Raw genomic sequence first — 19,441 nt, forward strand, 5'->3', positions numbered from 1 at the left:
CACAGATGAATAAACAGTCCATGCTTGTCTTATTATAATTGAAAGCACATCCATGTTGTAGTTCATTTTATTACCTGTAGTTACAAACATAACTTATACAAACTTGTCATTTTCTATCATAAGTTTGAAAGTCATGGACTCTGTTAAATCGATTCGTGTATATATATATATATATATATATATATATATATATATATATATATATATATATATATATATATATATATACTATTTTTTAAGTGTTTGTTCTGTTTGGACTTGGATATAATTAACATTTTATTACTAATCTATTCAATGCTATACCCCACTATTATCTTTATCGGCGAGTTCGAATACAAAGTAATGGGTATGATCTCTTGTCCTTATAACAAATTTTGTATGGACAATGACTTCAATAAAATGTTGACAGATTTTCATTTCCCTAAAAAAAGCCTCATTTCCCTACGGGCAGCCTCACTGATTTGACCTATTCTGTCGATTCTTGCCCTCAATCTGGTTTCATTTATAGCCAAAGCGCTAAGCATGTTTAATTACCGTGTAAATAGCACTGCATAGCCATGTGGTTGTTGTGACAATGTACATCGTAATTAAAACAAGAATGAATTGTTGATTTAGAGGTGTTTATTGATAATGGAATAGTAGGCTCGTAATACATGAGGATTATCACAATCGTCAGGTAACTCAAAATACCGTCTTTTTTCTCTTTGCAAAAGCTACAAATAAAAACCGCCCTGAATAAAAGAACGATCATGTACACGTACAATTTTTTTCATCTCTCACTCTCTCTCTCTCTCTCGTGCGCACACACACAAGCACGCGTGCGCTCACAATATATTTGATTTTAGTTTAGTTTAAACCATATTTGTTTTAATTATGATATCCATTGCAACAAGAGCCACGTGGCTGTGCATGCTATGAAAAGATTGATCAAAATATACCGAACTCATTAAAATGTGCCCGTACTATAGCAATGAAAACAATGCCCATGGCTAAATTCATTATTTACATCTAGAGAAGGGAGTGGGCATCATTTCCTGTTGTACTTAAACCCATTGATATTAAAAACGGGTAGCGTATTTGATGCGGATTAATGATAAAGAACAATGGGGTACCGGCAATATGGTAACTAGTATCGGTAGCTAAACCCAATATCAAGGTCTAAACAATTGCGTTAACTGGCTTTGATTGTTGTTGGAAACCAAAGACCAATTTATCAACAACCGGTATAATCAAAGAAAGACACCGAATCGTCAGCTGGTTAAGAATGAATATAGGTGAAGTGTTGACATTACAATTTGCTTTAAACTGAATTGTGAAACTAAAAATCATGGATCACTGATGATCTATGAGTACTGGTAGTCCATCTATATATCTGATTTTAGTGTAGTTTAAACCTAATTTATTTGAGAAACTTTGTCAAATACAAATAGAAACATATGATTTGGGGGATTCAGTAGAATGCATGATCTACATTATTTTATAAATAATCATAGAACACTCGAGTTAATATGGATTACATCCCTTTGTAGGATCAATTGGATCAATTAAAAAGCTATGCTGGTAATTGCTCACGTGTGTCCAACATTATACCGGAAAATCAAATATTAATGGACCAGTTATTTCATATCTTTTTTTTAGGAACAAACAATATGCTTTGAATTAGTACAGTACACTATAGAGTATAGACCGTAAGCGTGCTATGCGGCCCGGTGAAGTTTTTACCGGTACGGTAAAGTGTTTTCTTTTATTTTATGTTTGAGAAATAAGAAAAAACATGCAGAATGCAAAATAAATAATGACAAAACTTACAAATATAAAAACGCAGTCAAGTAGTAAAGGGGGATACATTAGCGACAATGGGAATTAGCATTACAGACCCCCCTGGGACAGATTAGCGACAAGGGAAATTTAACATGGAGAAAAATCGTGGGTCAGATTAGCGACAAGGGAAATTAACATGGGAATAAATCGTGGGTCACTCTAGCGACAAGGGGAATTTAACATGGAACTATAGTGTGGGTCTGTCTAGCGACAAGGGGAAATTAACATGGGAATAGGGGACTGTATAGCGTCAAAGGAATTTAAACAGGGTGGGTCTGTCTAGCGACAAGGGGAAATTAACATGGGGAATAGAGTTTGGGCTTTTGGGATTTTTTTTTTTAAATTTAAATTTAAATTTAAAAAAAGGGGTAGGCAATGGAAAGGCTATCTCTTTTCGAGAAATATGGGGGCCCTGAAAAGGGCCTTTGGATTTATGTTAATATGCCCTTAACATAAAAGGCATCTGTGGCATCTTCTTGTCCTCAAGCTGCGTCTTACAGCAGGGCCATACATCAGAGTCCTCTTGAGGCAACCTTGTCTCTCTATGTAGACTCTTCGTATCCACAAACTGCTGGTGGTCCTGTGGACAACGGTCCACTTGGATCGGACATACATGAGCATGTCCGTCCTGAACATCATTGAAGACACGAAGGTGGAAGATTCAACGTCAGTCCACATCTTGCGGCTACGAGAATAGCTGAGTGAGTGATTGCACTGAACTGCGCTTATTTATAGGTACAGGTAGGATTGAAACGGATTGAGTTCATTCACCAATCCAAACACGCGTTACAAAATTCAGTCAGCCCGCATCCAATCCGAAGAGAGCAGTCTGTGACGTCACGTAGTCTATATAGATTTGCTAGCGCTTGTGTGCAGTCAATCTATGCGACAGTGATTCAACATGACGGAAACTCAGAAAACGATCCATTGGGGTGCACCAGCAGGGGAGACTGCCCAAGGGAACCCGGACTTACTTTCAGAAGAGGTACATTGGGATTTTGTGGATTTTCTTACCTCGCAAGAATTTGTTCCGGAACCTTCGTTACCATCTTCATTACCGCAAGTGGAGAATTTTAGACAGAGACAGAAAGAAGAATTGGAGAAATTTATGCAACGACAAAAGGAAGCGGAACAAGCTTTTCTCCTACAGCAACAGCAACAGCAACAAGAAGAGGTAAGAAAAAAACAACAGCAACAACAGCAAGAAGAAGTAGCAGCAAAGAAACAAGAGGGTGAAAATCAAACGGCTACGGTACTGTTGGACATTTTAGCGGAGTTAAGAAGTCTGAAACAAATGTATCAGACTTCTTTATCACGACCGAAGAGAATACGACCTTCCCGAGCTAAACACGCCAACCCTGTGACTAAGCCTGTCGTACCACCCTTAGTGATTTCAACCCAATCATCAGAAGTAGGCCTTGGCCGTGGCAAAGGCTTAAGGCAGTTAAAGTTGATTGGTTAAACTCACCCCTACACCAAAATAAAAAGGCCCTTTTCAGGGCCACCCACATTTCTCGAAAAGAAATACAATTTCAATTTGCCAATAACTCAAAAATAAACCCCACCCATTTTACCCTTATAGTACGTGTCTGTGTATGAGTGCGTGAGTGTAGCTTCTTATTTTAAAATCAAAACTCAAAGACACTTACCTTATATCATTCATGTATTCTTTTATCCATTTTTTTACAATCCAATTCACAATTCACCACAGAACACTTTAATTAAAAGTTCATTGACTTCTTCTTTCTCCTTGTTTAGTCTCTCTGTTTTTTGAATTTCTTCACCGTTTTTTCCTCATTTTCTTCCCTTCTTCTTTTCTTCTCCTGTTTCTTTGCTTCTTTTAAATAGAATTGTCTTCTTTCTTCCTCTTCTTCCTCTGAAGAATCCCTCTCTTCTTTCGAAGAATCCCTCTCTTCTTCTGAAGAATCCTTCTTTTCTTCTGACTCCTCTTGTTTCTTTTTTGGGCAATCTGGAGACCAATGTCCTTTTTCTTGACAATAATAACAGGTATCTTGACTTTTTTCTTTTTTAGCCCCTGTTTTTTTCCTTTTTCTACGGTCTGGACACTCTGAAGACCAATGCCCTTTCTTCTGACAGATATAGCAAGTATCTTGACTTTTATCTCGAAAGGAAGGAGAGTAGTCCGTCGGCTGGTCTGAAGAGAATTTTCTAATGACCCCTCACAAAGCTCTGACGAAACGTTCCATCTGGGTAGTCTCTTCCATCGTTGTGCTCGGCTTGAGAGTGAAATGAATAGTGAAAGGACAAGACACACACCCTTTTTATATACGCTGGTTTGCCAAGACTATAAATTAGTCTATGGTGTTTAAACTTGAGTCATTTGACGTTTTGCACTCAAGATGAAACGATCCCATTCATTCGAGAAGAAAGAAGAAGAAGAAGAAAGTAAGAGGCAGAAACGTGATCTATCTCCTCGTACCAGGGCTGAAATCTTGGCACAAATTCATGCCAGTGATTTTGAAGAGGACATGAGTGAACCAGAATCCGAACCCTCTAAACCAAGTTCACCACCCTTAGTCAACCCTGAAAAGTACTATTCCATTCGAGAGACGGAAAAGCGCTCCTCTAGAAAATTTAGAACCACGGCTTACACCTACACGGTGAAGTTTAAAGATTTCAAGGCCGACGTACCCTTGGAGAAAGCAGAAGGGTTTATCACCGAGATGTGGGATTCTTTGCTCACCGCACTCAAGCGACAATGTCAAGCCAAAGAAGACGATCGCTTGACACTATCGATAGATCACGACGGTTTGAAATCCCCTGTTTGGATTGAGTTTAGCAGACCCGCAGAACTGACCCCTTCCAAAGTCATGGACAAGATTCAACACGTACAACAATCTAATGACCAGTTTGACATCACCGATGGTAAAGCCACACTGAAAATGGCCCACGTCTCTCCTCCTCAAGGAACTGGATGCAAAAAGATGTTATTGGTGGACGACCTTCGCAACACCAAAAAGAGTCTCGTCCGAATTAACAACCCTCAAGACCAGATGTGTTTAGCCCGTGCCATCGTGGTGGGACGAACCTATGCCAACAAGAACGACACGGTAGAATGGAAAAGAACCTGGAAAACTATTCAACGATGCGATCGAGCCAAACAACGAAATGAAGCAGAACTCCTGTTGCAACAAGCCGGACTGTCCAAAGACACACCCTGTGGCATTCCTGAGATGCAAAAATTGCAAGATGCCCTAGCTCCACGCTACACCTTGAAAGTGCACCCTCAAGAAATGCGCGGGTCTCTGTTGTTTCGAGGCCAAGACTTTAAGGACGGAAAATACATTCATGTCTATCATCACGATGACCATTTCGATACCATTACCAGTATCACTGGATTCCTGGGATACGGTTATTACTGTGAGAAATGTGACCATGGTTATAACAATCGAGAGCAACACAAGCATTGTGGATTGAAATGTTCAGGATGTTTGGCCTCTTCACCCTGTCTGAGCGAAGAACCAGTGCCTTGTTCAACTTGTCTGCGCACATTTGTCAGCCCTACCTGTTACCAACAACATCTGAAAACGCAAGGTTCACAGAAGAAATGTGCTTGTCAACTCCTGAGATTGTGCTCTACGTGTGAACAAGTCATACGTACCAATAATACCAAGGCACACGTATGTTCAGGAAAGAAAAAATGTCACATTTGTCACCACATCGTGGACTTGGAACACCAATGCTACGTGCAAAAATACCAACCCCCACCAGAGAAAGAGGACGGTCACAAGAAGAAAGGCAATTTCATCTTTTTCGATTTCGAATGCATGCAAGAGACTGGCATTCACATTCCTAATTTCTGCGTGGCTCATCGAGCGTGCGAGAAGTGTATTCAAGAACCTATCTTCAGTCATTGCCCTCACTGCAGCAAGATTCCTGGAGGACGTGAAAAAATCTTTCGGGGACCAAACACGTTAGCCGATTTTGCCCAATGGGTCTTAGACCCCATCGACAAGACGTGGAGCCAAGAGGACATCGAACGTTATGGAGATTGTCATCGTCATGCCACGGTGATGGCTCACAATTTCTCCGGATACGATGGACAGTTTCTTCTCAGATACTATACGGAACAAGGCACCGAACGTCCTAAAGTGACTTTGAACGGAGCCAAAATCATTTTCATGCAAGTGGGACAAGTACAGTTTAAAGATTCGATGAGTTACTTGGCCATGCCTTTGAGCCGAATGCCTAAAACGTTTGGAATGACAGAAATGGCTAAAGGGTACTTTCCACACTTTTTCAATACGGAAGCCAATCAACACGCCGTTCTACCCCATTTGCCTGAGGCTCACTATTACGACCCCGACAACATGCGTACCGAACAACGAGAAGCTTTCTACGCTTGGTACCAGGCTCACGCCTCGGACCCTTTCGACTTTCAGGAAGAAATGCTAAAGTATTGTCGTTCCGACGTGGACATTTTACGGCGTTGCTGTGGAAAATTTCGAGAACTGTTCATGGAACACGGAGGGGTCGATCCTTTGAAAGAAGCTTGCACCATTGCCAAAGCGTGTTCCTTAGTGTACCGCCAACGATTCATGCCTGAAAACACCGTGGCTGTCATCAGTCCTCAAACGACCCACTATGTCAAGCGTCAATACTCGGTCAAAGCCCTACGTTGGTTATATTACTTGTGCGACAAGGAAGACAAATGGATTCAGCATGCCCGCAACGGAGGAGGCGAAAAGACCATCGGAATGTATTCGGTCGATGGCTGGGACTTAGAAAACCCCAAGATCGTGTACGAGTTTAACGGTTGCTTATTTCACGGATGTCCCGTCTGCTACCCTGACCGTGACACTAAAAATCAGTTTTTGCAACGAACCATGGAAGACTTGTACCAGGACACTTGTCAGCGACGCCTAAAGTTAGAACAGCAAGGATATCAAGTGGTGGAAATGTGGGAACACGAGTACGATCACCGTTTGAAAACCGATCCCGAGTTTAAACGCCTCGTGGAAAGTTACCAGTTCATGGACCCGCTGAACCCGAGGGATAGTTTGTACGGAGGAAGGACCAATGCCACCTGTTTGCTGTACCAAGCCAACGAAGAGAAAGGAGAAGAAATCAAATACTTGGACGTGTGTTCGCTGTATCCCTACGTGTGCAAATATTGTCGCTTTCCTGTAGGGCACCCGCAATTGTTGACGGAACACATCGACCTGAAAAACATTCGACAATACGAAGGCTTGATCAAGTGCAAAGTTTTGCCTCCCACGAACCTATACCATCCCGTCTTACCTCACCATTGTCAAGGCAAACTGATGTTTCCCTTGTGCCGTACTTGTGCCGAAACGTGCAACCAGGACCAGCCTTGCCATCACAGCCAGGAAGAACGTGCCTTGACGGGAACCTGGGTCAGCATGGAATTATTCAAAGCTCTGGACATGGGATACTAACTGTTAGAAGTGTACGAAATTTGCCACTTTCCCAAGACACAACAGTACCACAAGGGTGACCCTACTCAGAAAGGCATTTTCGCCGACTACGTGGATGCCTTTTTGAAACTGAAGCAAGAAGCCAGCGGCTATCCTTCCTGGTGTCACACTCCCGAAGACCAAATACAATTCAAAGAGAAATACTATGCACAAGAAGGCATCTCTTTAGACCACATCGAAAAAAACGAAGGCAGGCGATCGTTTGCCAAAGTGATGTTAAATTGCTTGTGGGGTAAAATGGCACAACGACCGTGTTTACCCAAGACGGAATATTTGACAGAACCTTTCCGCTACTTCCAGATGATTCACGACAAAACCAAATACATGAAACACGTGGACGTCGTTCGAGAGGATTTGATCTTGGTCAATTACGAAGAAGATCTGGACTTTGTACAAGACGACCCTTTTGGAAATGTCATCATTGCGGCTTACGTGACAGCTCATGCTCGCTTAAAATTGTACGAAGCTTTAGAACTGTTAGAAGAACGCGTCCTGTACTTTGACACGGACAGTTGCATTTACATCCATCACCCGATTCAACAGCACCCTGACATCGAAGGAGACCGTTTAGGAGCCTGGACAGACGAGCATCCCGACGACAAGATTCTAAGTTTCGTCAGTGGCGGTCCCAAAAATTACGGCTACGAATACCCGGACAAACAAGGAGAAGTGCACACGACGTGCAAAGTGAAAGGACTGACTCTGAATCATCGTACCAGTCGAGTGGTCAACTTTGGGGTATTGAAAGAAGCGTTGCAATCGGGAGAGGATGGAAACTTTAAAGTGACCACCTATCAACCGAACAAGATTGTACGTTTACCCACTCACCACATCGTCAGTCGACCCTTGGAAAAAGTCTATCAAATTGTATACCAGAAGCGAGTGCGACTTCCCAATCACTTCACCTTACCGTACGGTCACGTCGGTATTGGTCTGTATATGAAAAGGAACCCTAGGCAAGATCGATAGTTCATTGTTCATTGAAGTAACTTACCATGTCGTTGACGAAGAAGAAACCAGATTGGTTAGGAGTCAAATGTTGGACATCACCGAGACCAGGGTTTTGAGGCTTGGACACAAGAGGTGGCTCAGTATGCACGAGAGTTATTCAAGGAAAAAAGTTACTTTTCAACCTGTGTTAGTGACGGTGCCAGAAGAACCCGTCACCCAGGACAGGACTGTCGTGGACAGGCCTGAAAGACCCTTTCGGGAGGACACTTGTGTGACCTTACCCCTACTGTAGAACTGGTTAGAACTTTACCCAAAACATGTTGTACAGACACTTGTGTTTATTCCACGTTCATGGTTATCATGTGCCTTTTATTCTTGTACTTAAGCCTTTGGCTTTTATGCATTTTTGTCTTTCGTATTCATGTTTGAAAAAAAAAATTCAATAAACGTATTCTGAAAAAGTATATAAACTCTTGTCTTGTTTGTTTTTTTTGTGTCACAAGTGACATTTCTCACACCATGGCTACCTCTGCTGTCTCTGCTCCCTCTTCCTCTACTGTCAAAGTCATCGACGAACACTTAGATCGTGCCAGTTGGGAGGCTTTGTATCTTCGCCATCCCTTTAACATGCTCATTGCTGGACCTAGCGGTTCAGGCAAAACCGAATTCGTCAAACGTTTGATCGAACATAAACATCATTTGATCGATCGACCCCCTCAACGAATCGTGTGGTGTTACAAAGAGTGGCAATCGGCGTACAGCCTCTTGCGAGAAAGTCAAGGCGATTCCATCGTGTTTGTGGAAGGCATTCCTAAAGAAGACGACGGCATCGTCTCTGACTCCCGTCAAACCCATTTGGTCATTTTCGACGACATGTTAGGAGAAGACGAAGAAGAAATTAAACTGTGGTTCACGCGCAAAGGGCATCACCGTAATGCCAGTGTCGTTTACATCACCCAAAATTTGTTTCAACAAAGTAATGCCCATCGCACCATCAGTCTCAATGCGCATTACGTGGTCTTGTTTAAAAGCCCTCGAGATAAATCGCAAGTGCAAGTCTTAGCCAAACAGTTAGGAACGCCTTGGCTGACTCAGGCGTACGACGATGCCACTCAAACACCACACGCCTATTTACTCGTCGATTTGAAACCTACGACTCCCGAGGATTTGCGATTTCGTACCCACTTGTTTCACCACTGGTGCCAAGACGGAGGGCCTGTCCTGTACACGTCTCCGTCCTCGACTTCATTTCACTCTCCATAAAAAAATCTATAAAAACCTCAGACCCTTTTTCGTCTGTCTCACTCTCAGTGCGAACATGACGTCCCTTCAGTCGCATCTTCCCGTCAAATTGATTCGTGCCTTGTATGGCATCAGTCGAGAAAAAGATCCACAAACACGAGCTCGTGTCTTAGAAGCTAGTCTCAAAGAAGTCTTACGATGGTTCACGGTGACGGCACGTCAATTACTCCAAGGAATCATTCAGATTCCTCATCAAACCCAACGCTTTTTCGATCGAAACAAAGTCGCTTTGGTCCAACTGGCCGATCCCCGCATCGACACTCAAACCAAAAAACAAATCATTTTGAAACCTGGAGGGAGCGGTACTCTAGGAGGGGTCATCATTCGCTCACTTTTAAGATGGGATCCTAATGCCCCCAAAGTTATCCCCAAGACAAAAGTCCAAGGAAGCCCCAAGAAGAAAAAGAAAAAGACCAGGTCCCCAAGAAGAATAACTTCTCCAGTGGCAGGACCCTCCTCTTACCAGACACCACCACCCCGGAAAAAGAAAAGAAGCCCCCAGAAAAAGAAACAGAGAAAAAGTCCCCAGAAAAAGAAAAGTCCACAGAAGAAAACTAGTCGCAAGAGAGGCACCTCGGCCAGGACGCAACCTTACACTCGCAAACCACGACCTGCCACAGCGGTGACTGCGTCTCCGGCATCCTCACGTTTGTCCACTTCTCCGTTAATGACACCAGGAACTGAAGAGTACTTGGAGACGTTGATCACACCAAGAACTTCTCCGTTGATGACCCCCAAAAGAACTTCCCCAGTGGCAGGACCCTCCAATTTAGCGGCAGTGGCTGCTGCTCACAAAGTACCTTCTCCCAAAATCAAAGTCCATGAAAGATCGGGCATGTTACAAAGTTTACTGGATTTGTCCAAACAAGAACTGGCTCGATTTAGTCCGTTGCGTACCCCTGCACGACGTGTCATGCCTGTCCTCAAACTAATACGACGTCAAGACAATCAGTGGCGACGCGTTCCAGTATAAAAAAGACCTGTGACCAAGTCGGATATCAGTGTTTTTTGGTGCTCCTGAAGACTCAAAGATGTCACCCTCCAGAAAATCCCAAGGAAAGAAAAGGAAAGGATTGCCACCACGTTTAGCCAAACATGGGGACATGTTATCTGTCCTGTCCAAAGCTTCTCCACCCCTACGAAAAAAACTCATTGAAACGGCCTCCAAAGAGGTCATCGATACCGTGTGCGAATTTTGTTTGAACGTTTTGAAAGGCACGATCCCTTTGTCCAAACACCAGAAACAATGCTTAAGCAAGCATCGTCACGTTCTTCGCCAAATGGTTCGAAAGAAAATTCCCATTCGTCAAAAAAAGAAGATGTTAGTGCAACGTGGAGGTATTTTACCTCTCTTGTTAGGCCCCATACTGAAAGGAGTCTTGGGAACCATGTTGGGAGGACTGGTGGGAGCAAGATAAAAAGGCCTCGGAAGTTCCAAGATCTCAGAATCGACCCCTGACAACCCCATGGAAGGACGAAAACTAGCTTTAGTACCTTACAAACGATGGATGGAATACCATCGGTGGCAAGAACAACACACCCCGCATTTACCTCCCAATCCCCATTTGAGCGAGATGTCCCAGTTACAACACGAATTGCAGTCCTTGATGGATCGCCAAGATTTGTCCGAAACAGAAAAATCGCAAAAGTACGGTCAACTCTTGCAACGACTGCAACTCTTTCACCAGAAAGCTTTAGACGAAACAGCTCTACCCACTCTGAAAGATTTTAAGACCTTGATGAAAAGTCCAACACCATCACCAGTACCAGAACCAGTACCACCAGTACCCGTGACCAAGACAGAAATAGGAGAAGAAGAGGAAGGGTTTCAAACTCCACCAGAAAAAGTACGCAAGTTAACAACACCACCTACCTCCAGAATTGGATGGATTAAAAAGATGATGGCCACCCCTTCTTCCTCACAAGAGAAAAAGAAAGTGAAGACAGAAGTGAAGACAGAAGTGAAACAAGAACCGATATCCCCCGCTCAGACATCCTTCTCCTCTTCGACACCTATTGCTGGCCGCACACACAAAGCATTACAATCCAAGAAAATACCCCAAGAGAAAAAGAGTAGCATCCTCCAAGAGTGGGTGTCTTATTAACACACCAACCAACACAAAAAAATGGAAAAAGTCTTAGCCAGCATTTACTACGATCCCTCCCATCCTGCAGGTTACGCAGGAGTTCAAAAATTGTATCGTGCTGCCAAAACGCGACTGAAAAGTCTCCGTTTACCTCAAGTGCAACGATGGTTACAAGAACAAGCTACCTACACTTTACACAAACCCATTCGACGCAAGTTTGCCAGAAGTCGCACCCGAGTGGAAGGCATCGATCATCAATGGCAAGCCGATTTAGCCGACGTCTCTCATTTGGCCAGCTACAATCGTGGCTACAAATATTTGTTTTGTGTCATCGACGTCTTCTCCAAATTTGCCTGGGTCGTGCCCTTGACTTCCAAATCGAGCAGCGAGTTAGTGCGAGCCCTGCAACGGGTGTTGAAACAAAGCGGTCGTCACCCTCTTCGATGGCAAACGGACAAAGGCACCGAATTTCTGAACCAAGCTTTCCAAAAAGAATTAAAGAAACGTGACATTCATTTTTTTACCACCGAGAATCCCGAAACCAAAGCCAGCATCGTGGAACGTTTTCAACGCACTTTGAAAGAACGCATGTGGAAATATTTTACGCATCACCACACTCTGAAGTACATCGACATCTTACCGCACCTGGTGCAAGCGTACAACCAATCTTACCATCGAAGCATCGGACGTGCCCCGCAAGACGTGACTCCCGACAACGAAGTGCTGGTGTTTGAGCGCCTGTTTGGTACGTCCCCGACGAGGGCTGTCCCCAAGAAAAGTGGAGACTTGGCCGTAGGAGATTGGGTGCGCATTGGCAAAACCAAACGCACTTTCGACAAAGGTTACTTACCTAACTGGACGACCGAATTGTTTCGCGTCACTGGACGAGTGCATGGCCGTCATCCTGCCGTCTATAAATTGGAAGACATGAACGGAGAAGTGCTCAAAGGAACGTTCTATTTGCCCGAGTTACAACGTGTCACCAAAAAAGAAGACGACGTGTACGACATCGAAAGCATTCTCGAACGCAGAACCCGTAAAGTGGGCAAACGACGTGTCAAAGAAGTCAAAGTACGTTGGAAAGGATATCCACCCAGTTTCGATTCTTGGATCGACGCTTCGCAAGTCATCGACTATAAAAAGAAGTGACCATCATGCCCTTTCACACAGCAGACGCAGCTACGTCGACCACTCCTCCTTCACCTAGTTCTTCTGTGCAAGATTTACAAAAACAATCCTTGTGGGTGTGGTGTGGAGAACGTGTGCCTAAAACGCAAATCGTCTTTTTCTGCCAAATCTTCGTGGTGTATTGTGTCATCGGGGCAGCCATTGCCAATTTGAGTTTGCAACAAGGAGACAAACAATTGTGGACCATTTTATTGAGCAGTTGCATCGGTTACCTGCTTCCTAATCCCTCCCTGAAATTCACCTCGAACGGGAACCCCGGGAACCTTGCGTCCAGTGCCAGTGCCAGTCACCACTTCAATCACAACCAGAACCCCATTTTGGGCGGAGACACGCCTCTGACGTCCACTAACCCCTCGGACAGCCACAGAACTCTGGAATTATGAGTCACCAAAACCAATTTTACTTAACCTTACCCAGTGACAGTTCCATGGAGGTGTTTCCCAACAACACGTTGTGCTGTTACACGGCCAAATTACCTCAAGCCATCCAGTTAGATCACGAAGCCCATTGGGAAGTGGCTTTAGTAGAAATGATTCACCCGACCCAAGTCCTCAATGTCCTTCCCAATCAAAATTTTTTTGATGTGGAAGTTCATGACGAGCAAATGCAACAGTGGATGGATAGCAATGTCAAATATGACAAGAAAACCCGTACACAAAAGTACACCACCTATCACTTGTTCATTCCCCCAGGCTATTATTTTAGTGGTCAACATTTGGTCAGCACCATAACCTCCACGTTTAATGTCGTGTTTCTGAAAGCTTTGGAGCATGTCAACAAAAATGTCACCATGGAGTACCACAAAGCAGCTCGTCGCTTCTTGATGAAATTTGAACGAAGTAAAATCCTGTCCATTTTATTTTGTCCTGAATTGTTTGACATGTTGGGCGGAGACATGGACATGAGAAAGACCATGCTCAAGAAAAATGAATTACCCATCGTTTACGACAACGAGTCTTTTAGCAAGTTATTTCGTGCCCCGGTAGAACTGAACCAAGGACTGAATTTGATGTTCGTGTATTCCGATGTGGTGGAGTACAACGTGGTGGGACACACCTCCGTACCGTTACTGCGTGTCATTCCTTTCAAAGTGGATTCTGCCACGAACACTGACGAGGAAGGTGGAAACACTTACCACGTCCACCGCGAATTTGTCCATCCTCACTATTTGCCTGTCAGTAAGTCGTATTTGGACACGGTCAACATTGCTATAAAAGGAGATCTGGGACAAAATATTCCATTCACCAAAGGAAAAGTCACGGTGAAACTCCATTTTCGAAAACGGTTCTCTCACGACTCTTAAGTCATGTATCCAGTGTACCGAGGGGTTGCTCGACAGCGAGGACACGGCTTAGGAGACATGTTAAAATCGGCCTTTCGTTCGGTGGCCCCGGTGTTGAAACCGATGGTGACACGCGGATTGCACGCCTTGAAAGATGCGGCACTGACGCAAGGCAAAGAATTTCTCCAAAATGTCATCATCGACAAACAAAACCCTAAAGAAGCCTTCATGAGGGCAGGCAAAAATGTCTTGCTGCAAACGGGAAAAGACATTGTAGGCCAACGAGAAACACCTATAAATGCCCTGCACGCTACCGAGTCAGGCATTCAGCAAGGACAAGGCAGAAAGAGACGACGAAGAAAACACCCTTTCACCAGACTTCAAGCGAGAAAGGCCAAGAAAAGAAGAACCGTTCGAACTTAGACGTTTTCGATTATTGAGAAAAGAGACAAAAAAAAAATGATGCACCGAGAATCTTGCGCTTGTTCCAAGACGGAACTGGATCTGTTTGCCATGCCCCCCACGATGATGACGATGCAAGAATCCCAGTGGGTGGAATTTCACCCCGTCTCCTCACTGACCGATTCCGCTCCCATCGAGTTTGAAATCAAAGGACAGCCCGAAGATTACATCGATCTGAATAGCAGTTACTTGTACCTGAAAGTCAAAATTCTAGACAAGACTGGAGGTGCTATAGACGATGAAGCAGTAGCTCCCGTCAACAATTTCATGCATTCCTTGTTCAGTGGAGTGGACTTGTACTTGAATAACAAACTGGTCAGTAGCAGCATGGATACTTACCCTTATCGTGCCTACCTGGAAAATCTCTTGACGTACGGAATAGATGCCAAGAACACTCATCTCAATGCCTGTGTGGTATGGGAAGCTGACGAACCTACCAAGTTTGAAATATTGGAAACTGATGAAAAGAAAGACAACAATGATGGATTTGTAGAACGAAGAAAGAGAATCACGGGAGCCGACACAAGTTTAGAACTGATGGATCGTTTGCATTTGGACATGTGGTTGCAAGAAAAGTATTTGCTGAACGGGGTGGATGTCCGCCTGAGACTGAATCGTAGCAGTGCCGCTTTCCATTTGATGGCTGATAGTGACGGTTACAAAACCAAAATCCTAGAAGCCAGACTCTACGTACGCCGTGTGGAAGTGTTACCTAAAGTGGGAAACGACATCAGTCAGACGTTGAGCAGAACGACTGCCAAGTATCCCATACGACGCGTGGAAGTGAAAACCTTCACCATTCCCAAGGGACAGCGATCCATGATCGAAGATCATCTGTTCCAAGGACAGTTACCCAAACGTTTGATCGTTGGTATCGTCGAGAATACAGCCTTCAACGGAGCTGCCGAAAAAAATCCTTTCTACTTTCAACACTTTGGCGTGTCCAAAATCGAAGTCAGTCGCGATGGCAAGACCTTGTGTACCCGACCTTTCGAACCTGACTTTACCAAGAAGAATTACTTGAGATCGTACTTGTCCTTGTACGAAGCCACCGGACAGTTAGGAACCAATACCAGTCACGGTATTACGTATGAGGATTATGCAGGAGGCTACGCTTTGTGGGCTTTTGATTTCACTCCAGACCAAGGCAGCGACGAGGGACATTTCCACCCTATAAAATCCGGCCAGATTCGTGTGGAAATTCAGTTTAAAGACCGAGACCCTGATGAAACGGTGAACGTCATCCTGTATGCAGAATTCGATAATACCATAGAAATCAACAGTTTGAGAGAAGTCATCCTAGATTACTAGAAACCATGGAAGACTGTTATCCCTCTTTACCTAGTGGAGAAACGTTTAGTGTTGGATTATTGTTAAAAAATGTTAGAGTTCTTGTTGTTTAGTGTTAAGTGATTTTTGAATAAAAAAATGTTGTGTTTTGAAAAAAATTGTTTGATGTTATATTGTTGGATTATTGTTAAAAATGTTAGAGTTGTTGTTTAGTGTTAAGTGATTTTTGAATAAAAAATGTTGTGTTTTGAAAAAAATGCCTTTGTCTTTTGTTTAGCTATAAGAATGTTGGATTGATGCTCTTTCATTTCTTACTATCCCTCTCATGACACTCACTAAACGTTGCGACTAAAAAACCGTATGGGGGATGTTTTCCTTCACGTCCGCGCTTTGACTTTAAGAACCGGGTTGTTTCCAGTCTAACCATCCATTGTCGACTCATCCTCCTAAGAAGATGTGCTCCAAACTAGCTAAACTCAACGAAGCCTACGTAAATTTGCATAGGGTCAGACACAGTCTGATACCGAAGCCAGAAGAAATAGAGAATGTGAGAATGTTAAAAATCACTGAAGACCTGATAGAAGAGCTCTTCAGAGAAGAAATGAACAGGGAAAAAGAAGAATGGACAGAGAAGTACAGACTTCAGAGACAGCAGCAACAACAACAACAACAACAAGAGCATCAGCAGCAGCAACCTGAACCTGACAGAGGCTTTGTCGATTGCCGTATCGACACCAAAGAGTTCTTCTTTTCTTTCCGAAGAAGCAGACCTATCGCCAGAAAGTCTATCCTCAGAGGACATCGCATTCTTAGAAACTAAAAAAAGAATGCCATAGCAAACAAAAAAAAAAAAAAACAGCCCTTTTCAGGGCTATCCCAATACTCTAGAAAAGAAATAACGATCGATTTGCCAATGTGTGTAGGTAGAATAGTGTGAAAATAAACACTAACTCTTTTTTAAAAAATGTGAGGGTATGTGTTTGTGTGTTAGTAAGTGCTTAAGTAAGTTGGTATGAATAGTAGATTAAAATCATGTTTTTTTTGGTGTTTGAGGTGTATATTTGGAGTTAGATTGGATTGCTTTGCGTATGTGGATAGTCTAATGAAGTGATTTATAAAAAATTTTAAAATAGTGATGGGTAGCATAAAAAAGTGAGTGAGTGTTTCTTTTAGGTCCGCGCGTTGTTGTTTTTGGTCATGATGTAGGTAACATCAATTTTATGTTTTTTAGGGGGATGTTTTCCTTCACGTCCGCGCTTTCACTATAAATTGAAACTCGTTCGGCAGTCTAGCTACCCTTGTTGATTGATCAACACCAAAAATGAACACGAGACTGTCTAAACTGTTGGAACTTCATGTGCATCTGGAATATGCCAGGCGCCTGTTGAATGAACTGGCCGCGGAAGCCATTGTGGAGGAGGGAAGGATAAGAGAGGAGGAGGAAAGAAGAAAAAAAGAAGAGGAGGAGAGAAGATATAAAGAAGAAGAACAGGAAAGAAGATACAAAGAGGAGGAGAGAAGAAAAAAAGAAGAGGAGGAGGAGGAGAAGGAAAAGAAGAGAAGAAGAATAAATTTCAGAATCCCAGAGAGCGAAAATTGGGATTCTGAAGCGACATATCCTGCCTCTGCTCTCTCCCCCAAAAAAGTAAAAAGTAACTGGGGGATAAGATGTGTATGTGGCGCCAGGCCTGGAAGGTGCCACCATTAACCAGGTGTCCATGAAGTTCCAAAAAAACAGCCCTTTTCAGGGCTACCCAATACTCTAGAAAAGAAATAACGATCGATTTGCCAATGTGTAGGTAGAGTAGTGTGAATATAAACACTAACTCTTTTCTAAGATAGTGTGAGGGTATGTGTTTGTGTGTTGGTGCTTGTAAGAGCTCAGGTATGTTTGTGTGAATAGTAGATTATGGGTTTCTTTATTGTTTCTTAGCGTATGTGGAGAGTATAGTTTGGGTTTTGTAAGCGCTCACGTACGATTGTGAGGATAGTAGATTATGGATTTTGTTTATTGTTTCTTAGCGTATGTGTTTGTGTGTTTGTGTTTGTGTGTTTGTGTTTGTACCCGCTCACGTAAGATTGTGTGGATAGTAGATTATGGATTTGTTTATTGTTTCTTAGCGTATGTGTTTGTGTGTTTGTGTTTGTGTGTTTGTGTTTGTACCCGCTCACGTACGATTGTGTGGATAGTAGATTATGGATTTGTTTATTGTTTCTTAGCGTATGTGGAGAGTATAGTTTGGGTTTTATTATATGAAATGAAAAAGTAGGGGATGTTTTCCTTCACGTCCGCGCGTTGTTTGGTCATGATCTAGGTAAGATCAATTTTACGTTTTAGGGGGATGTTTTCCTTCACGTACGCGCTTTAAGTATAAGAACCCACAGTATTCGTCGTTCAAACCATTCTGCAAAGAATAAAAAAAGAAGATGGCTTCTAACCAAATGGACAAAATACAAACATTACAAGACGTTTTAGACAACTTAGGAATGATGGAGCAGATGTTGATAAGACTGGTTGAAGACCATTATTCCTATAGTCCCCATCGTGTAAAGATGGAAATTAATAACTTAAAAAAGGTAAAGGACAAGATTAGTGGTGTCATGAAAGAGATAAAGGAGGAGAAGGAGGATGAAGAGGAAAGAATAAGAATAAGCAAATGGAACGAAAAGATTGAAAAAGAAGAAGAAAATGAGAAGAGGAAGAAAGAAGAGGAGGAAGAGAAGAAGAAAGAAGAGCAGGAGAAAAAGAAAGAGAAGAAGAGAAAGAGTGTTGGAGATAAAATAAGAACTTGGTGGAGAAAAAGAAGAAATTAGAAGCAGAAGAAGAAGAAGAAAACCCAAAGGCCCTTTTCAGGGCCAGCCATATTTCTCGAAAAGAGATAGCCTTTCCATTGCCTACCCCTTTTTTTAAATTTAAATTTAAATTTAAAAAAAAAAATCCCAAAAGCCCAAACTCTATTCCCCATGTTAATTTCCCCTTGTCGCTAGACAGACCCACCCTGTTTAAATTCCTTTGACGCTATACAGTCCCCTATTCCCATGTTAATTTCCCCTTGTCGCTAGACAGACCCACACTATAGTTCCATGTTAAATTCCCCTTGTCGCTAGAGTGACCCACGATTTATTCCCATGTTAATTTCCCTTGTCGCTAATCTGACCCACGATTTTTCTCCATGTTAAATTTCCCTTGTCGCTAATCTGTCCCAGGGGGGTCTGTAATGCTAATTCCCATTGTCGCTAATGTATCCCCCTTTACTACTCAGTCATATTAGTTTATGACAATTTATTGACATAGTAATTTAACATGAATTTGTACTTCTATGTGACCTGTTTTCGATTATGCCGATTATAGAGCAATGTCAATAGCATACCGGATACTGTAATCCATATATAAGTCGATGCAATTTCAATGACACAATCCATATATAAGTTGGTTTGGAGTATAAGACGAAGACCGAACTTTCAAGTCAAAAAGTATCGACTTATACGCCGGTAAATACGGTACTATCTAGTCTACCCTACACCATCTACAGTCTACCCTATACCATCTACAGACTACCTTATACCATCTACAGACTACCCTATTCCATCTATAGACT

At 42.8% G+C, this 19,441-nt stretch overlaps 1 protein-coding gene across 3 annotated transcripts in view; it reads right to left on the reverse strand.

Moving 5' to 3' along the window:
• Positions 1 to 19,441, reverse strand: part of LOC149779657 (E3 ubiquitin-protein ligase HECW2-like) — a 207,852-nt gene that overhangs the window by 89,138 nt on the left and 99,273 nt on the right. The gene's annotated exons all lie outside the window — the stretch shown is intronic.

Source organism: Sinohyriopsis cumingii, chromosome 17 (genome assembly GCF_028554795.1).
Source record: "Sinohyriopsis cumingii isolate HCF-2022 chromosome 17, ASM2855479v2, whole genome shotgun sequence".
Classification (NCBI taxonomy): Eukaryota; Metazoa; Mollusca; class Bivalvia; order Unionida; family Unionidae; genus Sinohyriopsis; species Sinohyriopsis cumingii.